Genomic DNA, 14,513 nt, shown 5'->3' with positions numbered 1-14,513 from the left:
ACCATTTTGATATTTCCAATAAACTAATCCATCTAAGCTTTAGGTAGAAATGGCTGTTAATATAAAAAAAATACAAGACGTCACTACAACTTAATGAATGTTGTGCATAAACACACCACCGCCAATTCTTGCCAAAGGACATGAACCTGAATTTATAAAAGCCTCTGGATCCACTGTAAATTTGCAGGAAATACAGAGGCCAGACAAACATGTAATAACTGTACTGAGTATGCGATAAGCAAATTCAGTCTGTGGGAAACTCCACAGGTCAAACGGCCTAAGTTATTCAACAGATATAGTATAAGGAAAAGAAAGAAAGAAAGGGAAGTTACAGGTATTTAAAATACATCAAGTTTTAAAAAGTAGACAAAGCAAATTATACTGTTCAGGGGTGCACACTTGGATGATAAAACCAGAACAATACAAGAGATTACTATAAAGTCAGAAGAGTAGACACTTTCTGGAGAGGGAAGATGCTGTGACTGGGATGAGCACATGGAAAGACTTATGGTTTAACAGGCAAAGTCCTATTTCTTGAGTTGGGTAATGGTAACAAAAGTGTTTGCCTTAATTTATTAAACTGTAAACTTGTTTATGGGTGGTTTCCCTTATCTGTATTCTATTTGTTACAATAAAAGGAAAACACTATATTCACATTAAAGCCGCTTATGTATGGTATGATTCTATTTGTATGAGATGCCCAGACTAGGCAAATCATAGAAATATAAATTAGTGGTTGCCAAAGGCTGGGGTGGTTGGGAGAGAGAAGGGGAGTCACTATTAATGGGAACTGGATTTCCTTTAGGGGTGATGAAAATGTTTTAAAAATGATGTGGTAATGGTTGTACAACTGTGAACACATCAAAAATCAATGTATGCTTCAAGTGGGCAAATCGTATGGCATGAGAATTGTATCTCAATAAAACTGTTTTTAAAAAGTCTAAGACACCCCTGTTAAGCCAAGACACATGTTTAAAATAAAGCCTGGGGTGGAGCCCAAGAATTTACACTTCTGACAAGTTCCCAGATGCTGCTGCTGCTGCTGTCGATCTGGGGACCACATTTTGAGAACCAATGCAACAAGGGATTTCAAAACTGCTTATATCTCAAAGCAGTACTAAACAGCACTGGAAAGTGAAGTGTTTTACTCAGGGACTGAGAAAACAGTCCAGGAAAAAAAAAAAAAAGTTAACACTCTGCAAAGCATTGTTCTATTCCAACAGACCATCAACATCTGCATCTCCTAGGAACTTGCTGGAAATGCAAATTCTCAGGCCCCTCCCAGACCTATAGGATAGGAAGCTCTGGGGTTGGAGCTCAGCAATCTGTTTGAGCAAGCCCTCTAGGTGATTCTGACATTCCCAAAAGTTTCAGAGCTACTGTTCTAAGCACTTTATATGCATTAACTCAGCTAAACTCCAAAATCCTATGAAGCAGGTAATACTATTAGCATTTTACAGATTAAGAACTGTGGCACAGAGATTAAATAATTTGTGCAATATGACAAATGGTAAAAAATGAAGTAAGAACTTGAACCTAGAGAGTCTGGTTCCAGAGTCCATGTTCTTAATCACTATGCTGAAAGATCTTTCCACCCACAAGAACTCAACTGGCAGAATGCAATAATGAAGAATTAGTGGAAGAAAAAAATGCAAAGACCAGGAGAAATATGTCTCACTAAAAACACAGGCAAATAATCACAGCAAATAATGTTATCATTAAAAAAGCAATCTTCCAGGGGCGCCTGGGTGGCTCAGTGGGTTAAAGCCTCTGCCTTCGGCTCAGGTCATGATCCCAGAATCCTGGGATCAAGCCCCCCCCCCCCCCCCCCCCCCCCCCCCGCATCGGGCGCTCTGCTCAGCAGGGAGCCTGCTTCCTCCTCTCTCTCTCTGCCAGCTTGTGATCTCTGTCAAATAAATAAATAAAATCTTAAAAAAAAAAGCAATCTTCCAAAAGCATTCCAAAACATAAGCAGCCATCAAATACAATATATCCCAGTATTTCCAGAGCAATTATCTCAGATATCTAATTATAAGGATTTAAAATCTGGATTATGCTAAAGATGGCACATAAATTCACGGCAGTTATGTTCACATTTACCAATCTTTAAAATCTAAATGATTATACTACAAGGTCATTCCAGAATAATTTGAATCTCCCTACTCCTAGTCCCTTTTAGTCACTGTACAGTCAGAATCTAGGGTTTGAAAAAGAACTTTCACATTCCTCTAGTCCAATCAGCAATCCAGGCTGAATCATCTACAATACTGATCTTATAATATTCATTAAGAACCTAAAACAAATCCCAACTTTCTATAAAATCACATCCTGGGATCAATCCAGGTCACCACTGTAATTTTTAAAGCCAAATGATAAAAACTTTTTAAGGGCACTAAAATGTGAAAATGTTCAATATTAACAGCCAAAACAAAACCTACAGTTGTTTTAGTCACAGAGAGCCACTCTTTCACACTATCTGAAAACATTTCTATAACCAGAAGACCAAGCTGGTTAACAAGTACATCAAGTTTTAGCAACTCAACCCCTATGACACATCAAATGAGAGAGCTTCCAAAGAATCTTCTGAGCTGAATTATCCCTGACATTAACATATAAACATCTGGTAACCAGTCATTGAGGAAACAAGTCAGAGAACAATACAGCAAAACACCCAGAGCCCAAGCACTTGGGACTATCAACCTTATAGATAGTGAGACCACTGTAAAGCAGCCCAATATGGTTATGGCTACACAGCAAATTTTAACAATTTAACAGCAGGAAAGGTAACCCGGAATGTGAAGGGCAAACATTTTCAAAGCAACCAAGTTTGGTATTTCAACAATACTTTGAACCCATGGCTGAAAACACAACAAAAGAGAAAAAACCAACAGCATTTCCATTATAAACTTGTAGCTATTAAGAACCCTGGAAACAATTCAAATATTGAAATGCCTACTGCATAAAACTCTGTTCCAAAAATCTAGTTATCCCAGATTCAAAACTCTGGCTTAGAAGGTGTAAGTGACCTTGTTCAAACTTCTAATAACTACAGAAAACCGAAGACAGGAGTAAATATCTACCCATGATATCCAACACACTCAAAATTTTTTTTGTTAAATGAATGGACTTCACTGGAATTCCCAAAAAGTCACTTCTTTAAACAGTCACTTTTCAACTAGCGATCTGATTTCTCCATAATGAATAAAGAACTGAAAAGCCTGAACTCATGATCCATAGCACTGGTGATTCAAAATCATATTTTTATCTAAATACCTCAAAAACTTTCATTCATGATCTCTACCCTCTCTGCCCTTCAACTTGGAATTACTCTCATTTTATAGGTAGGCTCAAGTGGCCTTTCTCTGCCCATATTTGTGCTTATGTCCAACTTCCATCCCCAGGTTTTGACTATGCAAGGGACACACAGTAGATTCCAAGATAACCAATTCTACACCTGGAAAGAAATGAACAGTTTAAAGGACTTTGTGCTGTCGATCACCATTTCCAAAAGAAATAAAATGAAAACTAACAACAGAAAAACTATGTTTGCATATTAATAGCTGAAAATCAGGATGCAAGCAGAAGCTCTCAAAAACTGGTTAGTACTGCCATTTCAAAAACTATTATTATAGCCAAAGAACTCATCACTAAGGCTTAACAGCTTAGAAGTTATGGGTCAGAGCAGCGGAGATACCAACATCAAAAGAATAAAAAGCAACATTGTAAGATAGTATAAAAATAACTAAACCACCTAAGGAAATTGAAACCATGAAAAATCCCAAAGGCACACTTAGGTCATTATCTAGGAAACATTAGCTTCTTCCATAAGGAGGCCTACTTTTCATGTGGAGCAGTAAGCAGGGCCAAGACATGGAACCAAGGTCAGGTATCAATTAAATCAGACTCTGCCACAGAAAAGGGAATCCATGACTAGTTATTTTGGGATAGTGCCTAGGCCAGCAGTATCAACTCCAACTAGGATACAGGGGATTACTGCTTTTGTTCCATTATAATGGGGGTCCTCCAAGGTCTTTAACTTACTAAGAACGTGTTAGATACCACTGCTGGGATACAATCACCAAATGTGAGGGAAATTGCACAACAATTTCTTCAAAAAATCAGAAGAAAAAAAGGTAGAGAGCCTGCAGATTAAAGTAGATTTAAGAAATATACATCTCCACCTTTGTGATAAATGGATTTTCTTTGGACTAATTCAAACTTTGTGATAAATGGATTTTCTTTGGACTAATTCAAACTAAAATATGCACATTAGCTTCATATTTGATATCTTCAAAAATCACTGTTAATTTTTTGAGTTGTGATAATGGTTTTTGAGGTTATGTTAAAAGAGCCCTTCTCTTTCAGGCATGTAAATATTTTGCAAGTAAAAATATGACAGTAGGGATTTATTTCAAAATAATAGATGGGGACAGTAGGTAGAAGTACAGATGAAGCAGAATGGCTACAAGCTGGTAACTGTTAAAACTGGTGATAGATACACAGGGGGATCATTATACTACCTGATTTCTGTATGTTTGATTTTTCATAACTCTTTGATAAAGAATTGATTAGACAAAGTATCTTACAACTTTATTTTTTTGAATGGAGCTTTAAGTGATTTAAAAATCACACACAGATGGACTTCATTTAAACAATAACAAGAGAAGCAGCCAATGCCACATCAGATCCAAACAATCAAAGAAACCAAAGTAGCTCAATTACAGAATGGAAATATATACCCCCCACCTCCATTCCATGAAGTAAAATACAAATACTACCCAAAGATCTACAAAAACTAACCTAAAATCACAGCCAATCATACTCATCCTGGTGGGAAATCCCAAACTTCTCCAACAGCTTCCTGAACCTTCTGACCAAGTTGGTCTGCTAGTTCCTCTGGAGTACTAACCCACTCGGGTCAGACTACTGGAGGACCTACCAAAAAAAAGGGTGGGGGGAAAGAGATAACACATTTATTAGAGTGTAGGGGAGTTAACCATTATATTAATGTTCAAACATGATCACAGTTATTATTTCTTAAGCAATAGCCCACACATATCAATTTTTATTTTTAAGGACCTGCTTTAAGCAGTAACAAGAATTCAGAACCGACAGCCAACACCCCTGAAGACTCAACTCAGTCCTCAACCCAAATGAAATGATAGGGGATAGTAATTACAATTTTATATCCTCACTATAAACTGATACTAAGGCAATGTTAAATTTATTATTTTCTTGTGGGAAAAAAATCTGCACTCATAAAAACTACTCTTCACCTTCACACATGCTTTTTGGGCATACTGGGAGACAACTGATAAACACCTGGGAAACTCAGGTTGAACTTTATCACTGAAGCTTAGACAAAGCTTTTGACTGCTATTGCCACTCCTTCCTCTCTCTCTCCTTAGAGATCTACTAGAATAAATTAAACCTTTTAGGTCACACCTAGATTTATTTATTTATTTCCAGATTTATTCTAGTCCTGAATGACAAGAATCAAATTAAGGTTTAGTTAATTACTGATTCATTGCTTGACCCACTGTAAAAAACTCCAAGGCAGTATCTCAAAACAGAAAGTGATCTCCTGTCCTCCAATGAAAAAGGGAATATTCTATTACCTCCAAAGCACTTCAAATTGAACAAAGCAAACCCTAAAGCTCAAAACTAGTGTCTACATAGTTAATTACCAGATGGTTTCCCATGGTAGATCTTTAATCCTACATAAACTTTTCAACATCATATTCCTATTTCAAGCCCCATCACCTGGCCAAGGTAAGAGTAATAGATAAAAGTGTTCAGTTTAATATTGGTCTAATCAAAATATTAACAGTAAGAAAAACTACCTCCAAATTGAATACACTCACTTCTATTTAAAAAGAATGCTGGAAAATATAAAATGGCAAAACACAACAGGAGGTAGTGCATTAAAGAACTGGTAGTAATTCATTATGGGAAATAAGCTTGGTATTCCAAACAACTTTCCTAAATTCTCTCAGATAAGATTACCCTGTGTAGGTATAGCCAAATAGCAGATCCCCACACTGATCTGAGGAACCAAAGAAAGGAAGCTGGGGAAAAGCAGTATGAACACTTGAAAACTAGCCGGCAGAAGTTCCCTTGATTACTGTGAAAAGCACAGCAACAAATTTCATCTTTGAGTGAATAACAGAACAAACTCTTTTTGAAGCAGTGGAAAGAGAGACTAGGCAAGGGATGAGGCATTCCTTCTAAAAGGCAGAACACCTGGGTGTGGTTCTTGACAGGAACCTTATGGCCAGTGGTTATTTCAAGCTAGTGACTTTGCACTGAAATTCCTAGACTAGTAGATTAAGACAGGTGGAAATCACAATCAAACACCAAGAACCACGGGAAATAAATAATTTGGCCCATTAGTAGGAAAAAACTACAAAAATGACAGGGCTGGCCTAGAAATATACTGAAAACGTACAATTAGAGGAATACAAAATCTTATTCTTTTCCAGATCATAAAACTATCATATGACACAGATCAGTCTTCCAACCTATTCTCACACCTAGAAAAAGTAACCACAATTTATTGTGTGCCTACCATAAGCTGGGCACTTTACAAATTGTCGAATTCTAGTAACTGTAATTGTTACTATTATACAGATGAAAAAACTGAGAATCTGAAAATTTGCCCAAAGTCACAAAGTTCGACGTGAACACAAAGCACAGTTATTTCCACCATACCAGGGTGCCTCCCTTGAATGGAGAATGTTGAGGTCTCCTCAATCTACTCAACATTGGGGTTAACAGAAAACAATGCCGACATGCAATCTACAAAGAAAACAAATGATAGGGAATCATCTATAGTAATGGTGGAATGGGGGAAGGGAAGAGAAAAAAGTAGAACAGGGCAATGATTGAGGGTCAGAAGATAATCAAAGCTATTTTATTTTCTAGCACATGGAGGAGGGGAAATGTAGTGGAGCCTGACAGGAGGGTATCTTTTCTCTAGCGGATTCAACTCTTGAAAAAAGAACACGGGGGTGGGAAGATAATTAAATGAGACGCATGTTAAGAGATGGTTAGTAGCAAAGACAGAGGTCCACAGACCTAGAGGACTCAAGAACTCAGAGCAAGGCAGGGAAAAGGGGAGGTTCCCGAGCTTGCAAAGAGGGATGGCAGGGGACAGAGAAGGACAAAAAGTTGGTTTACTGGAGGATTATCTTCTACAGCCTTTTCTTTACTATTTTTTTTTTTGAGGAGGGGTGTTATGAGGAAGGGAAGGCTACGAGCCCCAAGAACAAGAGGTCTGCAATCATCAGCCACCAACCCATTCACTGTTCCATCTAAGAGTGGTCGAGCAGTCTGCAAAGTTGCAGAAATCAGTCCTGTACTCGAATCAGGGTCATACAAGCATGAAGACCCGAGGAAATGGAAGGCTACCATATAATTCCATCCACAAAGATGGAGTAAATGCACGGAACGTGAAAGGCTCTACTCAAATCTTGCGTCAAGGGGACCAATAGAAGAGGGAGACAGTCCTGGTTAAGGGGCTTAGACTAAGCTCTTCCTTAGTAGGGCTGGGGAGGGGGTGACAGGGAAAAGCTTTGTCTCCTCTTATTAAATACGAGCATTAAATATCCATGTGGATGAAGTCAGAATTAGGGGGAAAGGGGGAGGAGTACGTCAGAGACACCGAAGCGTGACCCCCAAATCTTAGTTAAAAGACCAAAGCAGTTGGAAAACTGGAGCCCACCTCAACTCAAGAAAAATTAGGAGATTCATTTGGGCCGCGGAAGGGGCGGAGAACAGAGGCAGGCCTGAAAAAAGGTAGTAGGGAGACAGCCAGTCGTCATTGATTGGTCCCCTTTCCCCCACCGCCCAATCTAACCCCCAGCCCCACTCTCTAACTCACTCCAGGACTCCCGCCCCCCACCCTTCCCAACCCGCCCACTGCGGTGGCAACAACGGAGGCGTTGACCGATTGGTGGGGCAAAGGCGGGCCCACACGCGACGGAGGCCCGGGAAATGGTGTCGCCTCGCACAGAGACGGCGTGGTCTTTGCCTCAGGTTCGGCTTACCAGCACCTCGGTGTTTCGCCAACAGTCACCTCCTTAACGTCGGGTGCTTGGGAAGCGTCACAAACGCGGATAGCCAACACCTCAGTCTCCGGTCCTGGCCGGACAGACATCAGCTTCCGCCGCCATCTTAACAGCAGGCGGACCGACCCTAGTCACTGCCCCCCCCCACCCCAAGCTACCTCCGCCACCTCCAACGGATCCCACGAGGACGTAACCCCGCTCGCGCGAGAACTCACCGGCTAAGAACAGCACGAGCCGAAGACGCTGCTGCAGCCTCCGCGGCTGCTGCAGTCCGTAGCTGAACCACGGCCGCCTCCGCGCGATCCCGCGAGAACCTCTTACCGGACGGGAAAAGCCTGAGCCCAGCCCTTCCCAGACCCCTCCTCCCACCAAAGCCGAAGTCGCTACGGATCCGCTCTCACCCTACGCGAAGCGAAAAGCAAATGACGCACAACCTCACGAAGCACTGAGGGGCGGAGCCAACCTGCCGCTGCCGGCTCCCGCATGCGCCGGGAAAACTACCGCGATATTACGCTTTAGACTCTGCGAGACCTTCGAATTCGCCGCAGGATGCCGCCCGCGCCTCGCCTTTAGGAAACACGAGATCTCGCGAGACCTAGCGCACGCTCCTAAAAAGGAGAGAGGCGGGGTTTCAATGAAAATGACTGGGAGTTTTTCGGGGGAAGGGAGGAACCTCCCGTCCTGCAGGGATCTCGCCTACCACGAGGTTTCCGACCCACTGCGGAGCTGGCTGCCAAACCTCGCGATGACACAGCTCAGCGCCAAATCTCGGCCATGTCCTGAAAACTGCCTCCGCCCCCGATCTAAGGTGTCTAGAGCCTAGTGCTTGAGGAAAATTTAAAAAGTCAACCTGTTTATTCTCACGCTTCCGGGCAGAGCTGTACCAATTAGCCAAACTCCATTCTGGAAGAGGAGCAATGGGTCCCCCATTGTTACCTGCCTCCAGTAATCACATATTATCCTGGACTAACACATAAAAGACGTTCAGTCTCACAAAAAGCTCGCAAATGCAAATGAAAACAATGACATAACATTTTTGGCCCATTAGATCGGGGAAAATTTTTTTTAAGACATAATATCCTGACTCTTTCCCTCGCCGCACTGCAGGCTAACCTGAATCCATCTTAACGTAACGAAATGCTCATATCGTTAGTTCCAGCACTAAAGCCACTAATTTTTAACTCCGGACGCTTTACCTTGGCATAATCAAAAGATCATAAAGTGGTTTTCGCCAAACAAAGGAGTCTGCCCTCAAAGGAAAATTCAAGCTGGGGGGGGGGGGGTGCGTGCTTGCAGTTTTTAATATGGCAGTTTTTCCACGTCTAGCCAACAATGTTTCTCCAATAAATCTTGGATCCAATCTGGCTCGATTTGTGGGTTTTTCTATTCAAATGCATTGTTCTGTCCATTCTCATTTAAATATTGTTCCTTTGGAGTGCATTTTAATAGATGGTAGTACAAATACCCCCATCTTATCTTTTAAAATATTTTCTCGGTTATTCTTAGCCATCTTTTTTCTGGATAAACTTTAGAATCACATTAAGTTCCAAAAACTTGGCATATTTATTGACATTCCATCAATTGTATAAATCGACATAGGAAAAATGGGCATCACTACAAAATTGAGCCTTTTTATCAAGAAGCATGGTATCCCTTCTCCGTGTATGCAAACATTCTTTTATTATATATCTCAATAAAGTTTTGTAGTTTACTTCTAGGGTTTTTGTTTTTCATTTTTCTTGCTACTGCGAATGGGGTTATTATATTAAATTTTTGAAATGCTTATCGCTTATAGATATTTGATATTTGCCTACTTTTGTAATCCGACAAATAAAAAGTATGTTCAATTTCACTGGTAATCAGAAAAATGCAAATGAAAACAATGACATACCATTTTTTGCGCTCCAAATTGGCCCAAATTACAAAGATTGATAATTATTCATGTTGGCACAACTGTGGAAAAATGGGCAATGTTGCACAACATTGGAGAGTGTAAAACAGTATAGCCTTTTGCGAAGGCAATTTGGACAAATCTATCAAAATTCCAAATGCATATACACTTTGAGTAGCGATTACTCTTCTAAGAATTTCTCCTACGGAAATACTCATACATGTGCATGAAACGTATATATACAAACCCATTCATTATAGCATTGCTTGTAATAGCCCCCTCCCCCCTTCAAAGGGAAACAGGCTAATGTACATCAATCGGGAAATGGTTAAATAAACTGTAGTACAATCGTACAATGCAGCTGTTTACAAATGAGATAAATTTAGATTCCCTGATATAGGAAGATCTACAAGACATATTAAGTTTTTAAAAAGCAATTAGTCGAAATGAATGTGCGTGTGTGTGTGTGTGTGTGTGTGTGTGTAGTACCATTTAGATACCAAAACATACATATACAACACCTAGTAGTTACCCGCGAAGCCTGCCTGCCGGCCCCTCACCTTCCCCCTCCTCCGAGGCCGCCTTCCGAGAGCCTGTGAGAGAAACGCCAAAGGCCCGGCCTCTACTCCCTCTCTAGGGCCACTTGGCCACGACTAATGCCGGTACCTCGCATCCCCACTGTCAGCACTGTCAGCCGCTCTCCCGCCGCGCTGCCTGCCGCTGCCCGGCTGCCCCAGAGGATGCAGCTAGCTTTCTGCTGGCGCCGGCTGAGGCCTGGGGGAGGGGAGAGAAGGCGGGGTTGAGGGGGGGTTGGGGCAGGCCACTGGGCTCCTTCACCAGCCTCTCTGGCTGGCTCCCCAAGGCCGCCACCTCCGCCACTCCGCGCAGGGTCCCGTGGGAACAACCCTCCGCAAGGAGCAGAGAACGGCCTTGTGAGCAGAGCGCGCCCCCCAACCCGGGGGAAGACGCTCACCTCGGTGGCAGTAGCTCCGCGGGGCCCGCAGAAGCGTGCCGGCTCCGCGGCCCTGCTTCAGCCCCGCTTCAGCCCTGCTCCCCTCGCTCGCCCTCCGCGGAAAACCTACCCCTCCGGCTCTCCCCACACCCGATCTGAGGCTCCACCCCCTCGCTTGAGAAGCCCCGCCCCTGCCCCTCCAGAGGGCACTCCCTCCGCGGTGGAGCAGAGTCCCCTTTAGGGGACTGCGCCTGAGCTCTTCGCGGTCCAACAAACCCAACCGGTAGAGGATAGTAGGGTCGCTAAGGAATTGGATTTGATTCGTGGCACGATGGGAGCCACTGAAGGGTGACGTGATTTGATTTGATTTACGTTTAAAAATTAATCTCTCCAGCTGCCTTGTGAAGAATAGGGGGCAAGAGGGCAAGCAGGGACACGGTGCGGAGGGCTGGAGACGACGGGGACGCCCACTACAGTGAATCCCCCCGGCAAACCCTTAGAACACTTACTCCAGGCACATAGTAAGCTCTCAATAAACATTCTCTTTATTGTTCTTCTTGGTATTATTTGGGGTGGTAGTGCGATTGGCAGAGTTTATAGAGGATTTGCACCTGTGAATGCATAGGAATAAAAAGAATTTTATAGGAGATACCCCTATTAACCATGCTTCATCTGGGTTGCAGAATGAGGTTAGAGGGTGAGAGGAGAGGGGAGCTTTGAATTGCAACTTTCGATAAGGTTTGAGTTTGGTTTTTTGTTTGTTTTGTTTTTTCAGAAAAGCATGTATTAACTCAGTATTTTTAAGTATATACACAAAAGCACTTCCAAAATACTCTTGAGACGTAGAAGAAATAAAAACTGTAATTCCAGTTTTAATTCTAACCTTATAGAACAGTGGTTCATGCCCCGAAATGAGTATCTGATGAATGGATCCACTGCCCGCCAAATATATATTTACACAAAAATTTTGTGTATGAGCTCGGCTTTATGGAGGCCCCTTTTGAGAGAGATTGATCCGTATTTTTACAGTGCTATTTTTAATGAGTGACTGTTACTCCATTAATGTTAATTATTTAACCAAGATCCCATGTTTAGGACTTTTTTTTTTATTAAAAGAAATAGAGACATGAACTTTGATGTAAATATACATATGCATATTTCTAAGATGTCTCTCAAGAAATTTGTAGAAATGGAAAAGATAGGGTCAAAATGTCATTCCTCCCAAAAAAGTACATGACAGGTTTTCCAGAATAGACTGAACAATATTCAGTCCCATCAGAAATATATAAAAATTCCAGTTTATTTGGATATTCTAATATCTTCACCAATAGTGCTATTACAGTCTTCAAAAAACTTTTTAGGGACACCTGGGTGGCTCAGTTGATTAAGGGTCTGCCTTCTGCTCAGGTCATGATCCCAGGGTGCTGGGATCGCGCCCCGCATCCGGCTCCCTGCTCAGCCCGGAGCCTGCTTCTCCCTCTGCCTGCTCTGCCTGCTGCTCCCCCTGCTTGTGCTCTCTCTCTGACAAATAAATAAAATCTTCAAAAAAACCTTTTTAATTTAGTAAGCCGTTTGACTCTAATTCTAATCTCTCACAGCATCTGCATTAGTTCTAATAATCTATTGGCTCTATACCTAGTCCTAACCCCTACATTTCTACTGTTAATTCCTAGGCCCCATGATGTCTAGTTTTTCAACTCCTAATTCTAAAATCCCACATACCCCACAATCTTCATTATAATTTCAATCTGTAGGAGTCTTCAGTTTACTTGCCAATTCCACTCCTTTTATAGTCTTAATTCCAACCAACATCCCCGTACAGACACGCGCGCGCGCGCGCGCACACACACACACACACACACACACACACACTTCTATTTCTTATTGTAGAATATTCAGAAAATATATGAAAGCATAAGGAAAATACCAAAAGATAAAAAACTTGTAATCCCACCACTTAGAAACACTAATAATGCCTTTTCTAATGCATTATATAGTATTTATAGTTTTAAACAAAAATCTTATCTAACCTTGTAAATATTTGCCATGTAATAAATATTTGTCTATAACATTTTATAACATCATTTTAATGGCAACATGAAACATTCATTTCTTTAACATGTAATTAGCTTTGTTTTTCTTCTTTTTTTCATTTTAAAAAGGTTTTCCTAATTACACACAAATGAGTACATTTTTGCAAAAACACCACAGATGCATTTAAAGTTCCTCTTACATTCACACACTCATATAGAAATACATAACATTTTGTGTTGTTTACTTTTTAAAGATATAAAGGGCATCCTATTTTATGTGCTGTTCTGTTAATTGCTTTATTCTCTTTCCATGCTTGAAGATCTTTCCATGTCAGTATCTATAAATCTATGTCATTTGTTTTATGTACTGTATAGTATTCCATTGACTGAGTATACTATAGTTAACTCTTGCTATAGCCACCTATTGATAAATATATATTGTTTTCAATCTTTTACTATTAGAGTGTTCTTTTTTCTTACTATTAACAGTGCTGCAGTGAAAATCCTTGTACATTTTTTGTGCATATGCTAAAATATTTCTGTAAGACAAATATGGAAAAATGAAATAGGTAGCTCAAAGAAAGAAATTTCAATATTTAATGCCAAACTGTCTTGTAGAATGATTCAGTTTATACCTTCACCAGCAGTGAATAAGAATAACCATCTCCCTTGGGGCGCCTGGGTGGCTCAGTGGGTTAAAGCCTCTGCCTTTGGCTCGGGTCATGATACCGGGGTCCTGGGGTTGAGCCCCGTATCGTATCAGGCTCTCTGCTCGCTGGGGAGCTTGCTTCCTCCTCTTTCTCTGCCTGCCTCTCTGCCTACTTGTGATCTCTGTCAAATAAATAAATAAAATCTAAAAAAAAAAAAAAGAATAGCCATCTTCCTAAATTTTATCCACACTATCAATCAATTGTTTTTTTAAATTGCTTATTTAAATTCAATTTATGTAACATATAGTGCATTATTAGTTTCAGGGGTAGAATTTAGTGATTCATCAGTTGCATATAACACCCAGTGGTTATTACATCAAGTGCCCTCCTTAATGCCCATCACTCAATTACCCCAGTCCCTCACCTCCCTCTCCTTCAGCAACACTCAGTCTGTTTCCTTTTTTTTTTTTTAAGAATTTATTTATTTGACAGAGAGAGAGAGAGAGAGAGCACAAGCAGGGGGAGCATTAGAGGGAGAGGGAGACACAGGCCCCCCACTGAGCAAGGAGTCCATGCAGGACTCAATCCCAGGAACCCAGGATCATGACCCAAGCCAAAGGCACATGCTTAATGGACTGAGCCACCCAGGCACCCCTCAGTTTGTTTCTAATAGTTGAAAGTCTCCTCTGGTTTGCCCCCCTCTCTGTTTTTATCTTATTTTATTTTTCCTTCCCTTCCCCTATGTTCATGGTACACACACATAGACACACACACACAGAGGAAGATTACTCAGCCATCAAAAAGAATGAAATCTTGCCATTTGCAATGACATGGATGGAACTAGAGGGCATTACGCTGAGTGAAATAAGTCAGTTGGAGAAAGATAAATGCCATAGGATTTCACTCATATGTGGAATT

General features: G+C 41.2%; 1 protein-coding gene across 14 annotated transcripts in view; it reads right to left on the bottom strand.

The window, feature by feature from the left end:
- Nucleotides 1-11,059, bottom strand: part of HUWE1 (HECT, UBA and WWE domain containing E3 ubiquitin protein ligase 1) — a 171,255-nt gene extending 160,196 nt beyond the window's left edge. For 10 of the 14 annotated variants that reach the window (XM_047714759.1, XM_047714755.1, XM_047714767.1 and 7 more), the window contains exons 1-2: nt 8,285-8,483; nt 4,801-4,935 (exon numbers count right to left, since the gene is read on the bottom strand). The gene's annotated coding sequence lies outside the window, so the exon portion shown is untranslated. Of the gene's footprint in view, nt 1-4,800; nt 4,936-8,048; nt 8,196-8,284; nt 8,484-10,520; nt 10,602-10,626; nt 10,735-10,933 lie in introns of those variants that run through there. The other 4 variants (XM_047714756.1, XM_047714760.1, XM_047714757.1 and 1 more) reach the window with 4 other exon arrangements.
- Nucleotides 11,060-14,513: the final 3,454 nt, after the last annotated feature.

Source organism: Lutra lutra, chromosome X (assembly GCF_902655055.1).
Source record: "Lutra lutra chromosome X, mLutLut1.2, whole genome shotgun sequence".
NCBI lineage: Eukaryota > Metazoa > Chordata > Mammalia > Carnivora > Mustelidae > Lutra > Lutra lutra.
This window is presented reverse-complemented; position numbering and strand designations above follow the sequence as displayed.